The 9,072-nt window shown below is 41.2% G+C and overlaps 1 protein-coding gene across 1 annotated transcript in view; it reads right to left on the reverse strand.

Annotated features, from left to right (window-relative positions):
* Positions 1–9,072, reverse strand: part of EVI5 (ecotropic viral integration site 5) — a gene marked incomplete at its 3' end in the record, with an annotated part of 127,504 nt that overhangs the window by 17,131 nt on the left and 101,301 nt on the right. The gene's annotated exons all lie outside the window — the stretch shown is intronic.

The following is a 9,072-nucleotide window of genomic DNA, read 5'->3' on the forward strand; positions in this document are numbered from 1 at the left end:
TAAAATAAAATAAAATAAAATAAAAATAATTTAAAACATGACACTGGGCACAGTGGATCACGCCTCTAATCCCAGCACTTTGGGGGGCCCAAGTGGGCCAACTGCTTGAGGCCTGGAGTTCAAGACCAGCCTGGGCAACATGACGAAACCCAGTCTGTACAAAAAATACAAAAATTAGCCAGGTGCAGTGGGTGTATGCCTGTAGTTGCAGGTACTCAGAGGCTGAGGTGGGAGGATTGCTTGAGCCGGGGAGGTCAAGGTTGCAGTGAGCAGTGATCAAGCCACTGCACTCCAGCCTGGGAAACAGAGCGGGACCCTTCCCCCCAAGCCACCAAAAGTGATAAACCATTAAAAAAAAAAAAAAAAAAAAAGATGTACTGAAAAGGGCATATCACCTCTCTGATCTGTCACTGACTGGAGGAGAGTAAGCATGATATGCAATTCTACTGTAAGTCTAAAATTACCTTTATAAAAATGTATAGGCCACACAAAATTAGTACCACCAAATTTTTTATCTTGCTCTTGACAAAAAATATTAATACCAAGTTTACTTCAAATATAAACCAGACCAGGCTCCAAATAACTTATAGCTGCTTTCAAAAATAAAATTCTCCCTCAAAGGACAGAAATCTATTACTTATCTCATTTAGCTCACAACAACTTTTTAATGTAAGTTGTTATACCCACTCTGAGGTTTAGAAAGCTTGAGAAACTTCTGTATGGTCACAGCTTTGACTGCTACATCACTCTGTCTCTCACTCAAGTGTATCTTAAAACAGGGGTCCTCAACCCTTGGGCAGTGGACCAATACCAGTCTGTGGCCTGTTAGGAACTGGGTCACACAGCAGTAGGTAGACGGCAGGCAAGTGAACATCACTGCCTGAGCTCCGCCTCCTGGCAGATCAGTGGCAGCATTAGATTCTCATAGGAGTGCAAACCCTATTGTGAATTGTGCATGTTGGAGATCTAGGTTGTGCGCTCCTTATGAGAATCTCATGGCTGATGATCTGACGTGAGGTGGAACAGTTTCAACCTGAAGCCATACCTGCAGCCTCCATAAGTAGATAAATGGTTTTCCATGAAAGCAGTCCCTAGTGCCAAAAAGGCTGGAGACCACTGTCTTAAAAGACTATAAGATAGCTGAAAGAATTTATTAAAGACTCCAAAGAGCTGCAAAACATTTTGAACAGCTGTACTATTAAGTTTATAGCCTTCACAAATGACTACTCTGAAGTAGTTATCATGACGCATTATGTAAAAACATCACTCATTTACACACCTAAAAATAAACCCTACTTATTTCACTCCACTGATAGTGTTTTTTAATAAACTTAATTTTTAAAAAAAAGTATTGTTTACAAAAAGACTGTGAAGATAGTACAGACATTCCATGCATCTCATCCCAGTTTCCCCTATTATTAATATGTTACAGTAGTATGGTACATTGTTATAATGAATCAATATTAACATATTGCTGTTACCTAAAGCCCATGACAGTTTTGATGAGAACCTTGACAGTTTTGAGGAGTACCGGTCAGGTATTTTGTAGTTATCATTATGTGATCTTCAAATGGGACCATTATGTAATTCAAATGGAATCTGTCTCATGTTTTTCTCATGATTATACTGGGGTTATTGGGTTTTCGGGAGGAAGACCACAGACATAAATGCCATTTTCATTACCTCATACTAAGGGTACAAACTATCAACAGAACATCACTACTGATGTTGACCTTGATCACCTGGCTGAAGCAGTACACACCACGTTTCTCCAGTGTAAAGTTATTTGTTCCCCCTTCACTGATAGTGTTTTTAGACCCGCATTATAGTTTGCCTACATTACTAGAAAATACTCATAATTGTTCTTTCTATGGCCAGTTTCATAACTCAGTGTTTTCTATTCACTATTAACAGAGTGATCTTTTTTTAAAATGTTGATTTGGATCATACCACACCCAGAGTGTCCGTGGTTACTCATTACCCTCAGACTAAATTTCAAACGCTTCCAAAAAAGTAATCAAAGCTCTCTGGAGAAATAGCTCATTACTGCGCAGGAGGCAAGCAGGTATAAGTGGAACCTGGAACATTTTGTTACCCTAAAGAAATGAAATTCCCAAAGAATGATGGGAAAAATATCCAAAGAACAATGCACCCAGCTTGCAAGGGTTCCCACTGGACAAAGCAGGGATAATTTAATAGTAATGGATTATAGCTCACTGAATAAAATAATTCATGAATTCACACTGATGTAAATAAATGAATAAATAAATGAGGGTGAAGGGAAAGCTCTTCCTTACAGTGGAATGCTGATTAATAAATGAAGAACGAGGGAGTGTAGGAAAATCAAAAATGGATATAAAACTTGTATGGTAAAGTTTGGTAAAGAAAGAGGTTACTACGGCTGGGCGCAGTGGCTCACGCCTGTAATCCCAGCACTTTCGGAGGCGAAGCGGGCGGATCACGAGGTCAGGAGATCGAGACCATCCTGGCTAACACAGTGAAACCCCATCTCTACCAAAAACACAAAAAATCAGCCGGGTGTGGTGGTGGGCGTCTGTAGTCCCAGCTACCTGGGAGGCTGAGGCAGGAGAATGGTGTGAACCTGGGAGGAGGAGCTTGCAGTGAGCCAAGATCACGCTGCTGCACTTCAGCCTGGGTGACAGAGCGAGACTCCGTCTCAAAAAATTTAAAAAAATAAAAAGAAAGAGGTCACTACATAATCTCAAAGTAGCCTGCCACAAATTACCTATTACAAAAGGGGAAATAACTTTACAGTAGTAAAATCTGGCGGACATCACCTTAATCAAGTGACCAAAGTTAACATTACCAGTTTTGAGAGAAAGCAATATCATATATATCGTATGGTGAACCGAGAAGATAAATGCACAACCTGAATCTAATCCTGGGGAAATCCCAGAAAAACTCAAACTTCGAGATTTTCTACAAAATAATTGGCCTGTACATTCTTTAAATATATCAGAAACACAAAGACTGAGGAAATGTGTCAGATTAAAGAAAACCAAATAGGTATTAACACCTAAATCCTACACATGATCCTAGGGTGGACCCTGGATGGAGGGGTGGGGAGATAGCTATATAGCATATTATTGTAACCGGTGATAAAATCTGAACATATACTGTGGATTAGATAATAATATTGTATCTATTAGGTTGGTCGAAAAGTAACTGTGGTTTTTGCCGTTGAAAGTAATGCAAAAACTGCAATTACTTTTGCACCAACCTAATATAATTTCCTTGTTTTGATTAACTACTGGGCTTATGTTAAAGGAGAGAAAAGTAGTTGTTCATAGGAAGTACACATTCAAGTATTCATGGATAAAAGGCACAATATCTAAATTTACTCTCAAATGGACCTCCCCCAAAATGGGAATGGATTTTACATACATACACACACACACACACACTACATTTACTTACGCATACGGAGGAGAGAGGATAATAAAGCAAATGGGATGAAATGTAAATAATTGCTGAGTCTTGGTAAAGAGTATATCAGACCCCTGGTACTATATTTGTAACTTTTTTATAAGTTTAAAAGTATACCAACATAAAAATTCACCAAAAAAAGTCAAAGGCTAAGACTCAATTCTTACAACTTTTATGTAGTAAAGGAACCTCTGAGCCTTTGTACTTATTACCGTTCTTCTCAAAATGCCCTCCTTCTCTTCACCTGGCCAACCTTTATTACAGCAGAGAGTACAATTTTTAAAACCAGATCATGTCACTTTTCTCAAAATCCTCTACTGGCTTCCCTTCAGATGTGGAAAAAGTCTGGCCCACGAGGAGGACAATAACCAACAAAATGTTTGACAGTAACGAAAATGTGCTAGATCTGTATTGTCCAATAGAGTAGCCATTAGCCACATGTAACTAATTAGCACTTGAAATATAACTGATGAAATAAATTTTTAATCATATTTAGACTAAATAGCCACATGTGGGTAATGGCTACCACAGTAGATGGCATGGCTTTAAATACCCCTAGCCCCCTACCATGTTTTTGACCTCACTGCTCACCACACTCCTATTTGCCTACGCTACTCCAGTCCCATCGGTTTTCTTCCTTTTCGTTTTTTGCAGAGATGAGGTTTTACTATGTTGCCCAGGCTGGTCTCAAACTCCTGGGCTCAATGGATCCTCCCACCTCAGCCTCTCAAAGTGCTGCGATTACAGGTGTGAGCCACTGTGCCTGGCCTCTCACTCGTTTTCTATTCCTTGAATGTATCAATCACATTCTTGCCTCAGTCTTTACATTTACTGTTATCTTACTGTAGGGTATACTTCCCCCAGACAATCCCATGACTCCCACTCTTACTTCCCTCTGGTGTCAGCTCAAATAGTACCTTATCAGCCTGTGAGCCCTATCTCTGCATGCCCTGGTCTAAAAGAGTGCCCATCTCTCCATGTCCTTTATCTGGCTTTGTTTTCTTCATGGCACTTTCACTGCTGGATGTTACGCTGTATATCGTTCTATGTCAGTCTTCTGTATTTCAGTAAGTTCCATATCAGCAGGGATTTTCTGTTGCAGTCATAATTTAACCCTAGCAATTAGAAACAAAGGTCTTCAGCCAGGCATGGTGGTTCATGCCTGTAATCCCAGTACTTTCGGAGGCCAAGGCGGGTGGATCACCCGAGGTCAGGAATTCGAGACCAGCCTGGCCAACATAGTGAAACCCAGTCTCTACTAAAAATACAAAAAAAAATAATTAGCTGGACATGGTGGCATGCGCCTGTAGTCCCAGCTACTCAGGAGGCTGAGGTTTGAACCTTGGAGGCGGAGGTTGCAATAAGCTGAGATTGTACCATTGCACTCCAGCCTGAGGGACAGAGCAAGACTCCGTCTCAAAAAAAAAAGAAAAAAAAGAAAGAAACAAAGGTCTCCAGAATTGTACTCAGGTATCATCTCCTTCAGAGAACTACCTGAAACTTCCTCCTCTGCCATCATCCTTGCCATGTCTGTAGTCTTATTTTTCTGCTCATGTATCTGCTAAAAGAATGTTTCCTCATATACATTTTAAAGACTTCTAAATTTTGTTTTATCTCAAGTGTAAATATAGTTTAAAAGGACATATCGCTGTAATTTATATGTACTTTAACATTTTTCCACTACAACTTAAGTGACATTTATCTTATTTATGGACAACGTCTACTCTAGGACCTAACTGGCAAAGGCAGTCATTATTATTAAACCAATGAGCCAAATTATATTTACTTCCTCTCATTAAAGTGTTACGTTCACTTTTCAATTCAAATAAACATGAATTAATAATTTGTCCCATGATTACAATTCTACTTCTGAATTCTAATTGTAAGAAAGATAAAGCAGGCTTGCCAAGCATTTCTCAGCTGGATGAAAACAGAAACCCAAATTAGAAATGAGAAAAATTCCATTTTTCAGATTGGCTTCCAAGATGGCCAAATATGAACAGCTCCGGTCTGCAGCTCCCAACGAGACTGACACAGAAGACAGGGAATTTCTGCATTTCCAACTGAGATACCTGGTTCATCTCACTGGTACCAGTTGGACAGCGGGTGCACCCTTCAGAGGGCAAGCAGAAGCAGGGCGGGGCATCGCCTCACCCGGGAAGCACAAGGGGTCGAGGGGATTTCCATTTCCTAGCCAAGGGAGACCATGACAGACTGCATTTGGAGAAACAGTACACTCCTACACTCCTGAGTAAATACTGAGCTTTTCCCACAGTCTTAGCAACCAGCAGACAAGGAGATACCATCCGGTGCCTGGCTTGGCGGGTCCCACGCTCATGGAGCCTTGCTCACTTCTAGCACAGCAGTCTGAGATCGACATTCAAGGCTGCAGCCTGGCGGTGGGAGAGGCGTCCACCATTGCTGAGGCTTGAGTAGCTCAGAGTGTAAACAAAGAGGCCTGGATGCATGAACTGGGCAGAGACCACCACAGCACAGAAAGGCCTACTGCCTCTATAGATTCCTCCTCTGCGGACAGGGCATAGAACAAAAGGCAGCAGACAGTTTCTCCAGACGTAAATGTTCCCATCTCACAGCTCTGAAGAGAGCAGTGGTTCTCTCAGCATGGCGTTTGAGCTCCAAGAATGGACGGACTGCCTCCTCAAGTGGGTCCCTGACTCCCGTGTAGCCTGACTGGGAAACACTTCCCAGTAGGGGACGACAGACACCTCAAACAGGTGGGTGCCCCTCTGGGATGAAGCTTCCAGAGGAAGGATAGGGCAGCAATATTTGCTGTTCTGCAGCCTCCGCTGGTGATACCCAGGTCTGGAGTGGACCTCCAGCAAACTCCAACAGATCTGCATCTGAAGGGTCTGTTAGAAGAAAAACTAACAAACAGAAAGAAATAGCATCAACATCAACAAAAAGGACTTCCACACCAAAACCCCATCCTTAGGTCACCAACATCACAGACCAAAGGTAGATAAAACCACAAAGATAAGGAGAAACCAGAGAAGCTGAATATTCCATAACACAGAGCACCTCTTCTCCTCCAAAGGATTGCAGCTCCTCACCAGCAAGAGAACAAAATTGGACGGAGAATGAGTTTGACAAGTTGACAGAAGTAGGCTTCAGAAGGTTGGTAACAACAAACTTCTCTGAGCTAAAGGAGCATGTTCTAACCCATCACAAGGAAGCTAAAACCTTGAAAAAAGGTTAGATGATTGGCTAACTAGAGTGTAGAGAAGACCTTAAATGACCTGATGAAGCTGAAAAACACGGCACAAGAAATTCATGACACATGCACAAGCTTCAGTAGCTGATTCAATCAAGGGGAAGAAAGCAACTGAAGATCAAATTAATGAAATAAAACGAGAAGACAGATTAGAGAAAAAAAGAGTGAAAAGAAATGAACACAGCCTCCAAGACATACGGGACAATGTGAAAAGACCAAACATACGTTTGATTGGTGTACCAGAAAGTGACGGGGACAACAGAAGCAAGTTAGAAAACACTCTTCACGATATTATCCAAGAGAACTTCCCTAATCTAGCAAGGTAGGACAACATTCAAATTGAGGAAATACAGAGACCACCACAAAGACACTCCTTGAAAAGAGTAATTCCAAGACACATAAAATGTCAGATTCACCAAGGTTGAAATAAAGGAAAAAAAATGTTAAGGGCAGCCACAGAGAAGGGTTGCGTTACTTACAAAGGGTAGCCCATCAGACTAATAGTGGATCCCTAGGAATAAACCCTATAAGCCAGAAGAGAGTGGGGTCCCACATTCAACATTCTTAAAGAAAATAACTTTCAACCCAGAATCACATATCCAGCCAAACTAAGCTTCAGAAGTGAACGAGAAATAAAATCTTTTTTTTTTTTTTTGAGACGGAGTCTCGCTCTGTCGCCCAGGCTGGAGTGCAGTGGCGCGATCTCGGCTCACTGCAAGCTCCGTCTCCTGGGTTTACGCCATTCTCCTGCCTCAGCCTCCCGAGTAGCTGGGACTACAGGCGCCCGCCATCTCGCCCGGCTAGTTTTTTGTCTTTTTTAGTAGAGACAGGGTTTCACCGTGTAGACCAGGATGGTCTCGATCTCCTGACCTCGTGATCCACCCGTCTCGGCCTCCCAAAGTGCTGGGATTACAGGCTTGAGCCACCGCGCCCGGCCGAGAAATAAAATCTTTTACAGACAAGGAAATGCTGAGAGATTTTGTCTCCTCCACGCCTGCCTTACAAGAGCTCCTGAAGGAGGCACGAAACATGGAAAGGAACAACTGGTACCATCCACCACAAAAACATGCCAAATTGTAAAGACCAGTGACACTATGAAGAAACTGCATCAGTTAACAGGCAAAATAACCAGCTAACATCACAATGATGACAGGATCAAATTTAAACATAACAATATTAACCTTAAATGTAAAAGGGCTAAATGCCCCAATTAAAAGACACAGACTGGCAAATTAGGTATAACAGTCAAGACCCATTGGTGTGCTGTATTCAGGAGACCCATCTCACGTGCAAAGATGCACACAGGCTCAAAATAAAGGGATGGAGGAAGATCTACCAAGCAAATGGAAAGCAAAAAAAAGGAAGGGTTGCAATTCTAGTCTCTGATAAAACAGACTTTAAACCAACAAAGATCAAAAGAGACAAAGAAGGCCATTACATAATGGTAAAGAGATCAATTCAACAAGAGCTAACTATCCTAAATATAAATGCACCCAATACAGGAGCACCCAGATTCATAAAGCAAGTCCTTAGAGACCTACAAAGAGACTTAGACTTCCACACAGTAACAATAGGAGACTTTAACACTCCACTGTCAATATTAGACAGATGGACAAGATAGAAGGTTAACAAGGATGTCCAGGACTTGAACTCAGCTCTGGACCAAGCAGACCTACTAGATATCTACAGAACTCTCCACCCCAAATCAACAGAATATACATTCCTCTCAGCACCACATTGCACTTATTCTAAAATTGACCACATAATTGGTAGTAAACACTCCTCAGCAAATGTAAAAGAACAGGAATCACAATAAACTGTCTCTCAGACCACAGTGCAGTCAAATTAGAACTCAGGATTAAGAAACTCACTCAAAACTGCACAACTACATGGAAACTGAACAACCTGCTCCTGAATGATTACTGAGTAAATTACTAAAATGAGGGCAGAAATAAAGATGTTCTTTGAAATCAATGAGAACAAAAAGACACAATGTACCAGAATCTCTGGGACACATTTAAAGCAGTGCATTTAGGGAAATTTATAGCACTAAATGCCCATAAGAGAAAGCAGAAAATATCTAAATTCAACACACTAACACCACAATTAAAAGAACTAGAGAAGCAAGAGCAAACAAATTCAAAAGCTAGCAGGAGGCAAGAAATAACTAAGATCAGAGCAGAACTGAAGGAGACAGAGACATAAAAAACCCTTCAAAAAATCAATGAATTCAGGAGCTGGTTTTTTGAAGAGATTAACAAAATAGACCGCTAGCAAGACTAATAAAGAAGGAAAGAGAGAAGAATCAAATAGATGCAATAAAAAATGATAAAGGGGATATCACCACCGATCCCACAGAAATACAAACTACCATCAGAGAATACTATAAACAC

This window comes from Rhinopithecus bieti, unplaced genomic scaffold (genome assembly GCF_001698545.2).
Source record: "Rhinopithecus bieti isolate Rb0 unplaced genomic scaffold, ASM169854v2 scaffold_46210, whole genome shotgun sequence".
NCBI classification, from domain to species: domain Eukaryota; kingdom Metazoa; phylum Chordata; class Mammalia; order Primates; family Cercopithecidae; genus Rhinopithecus; species Rhinopithecus bieti.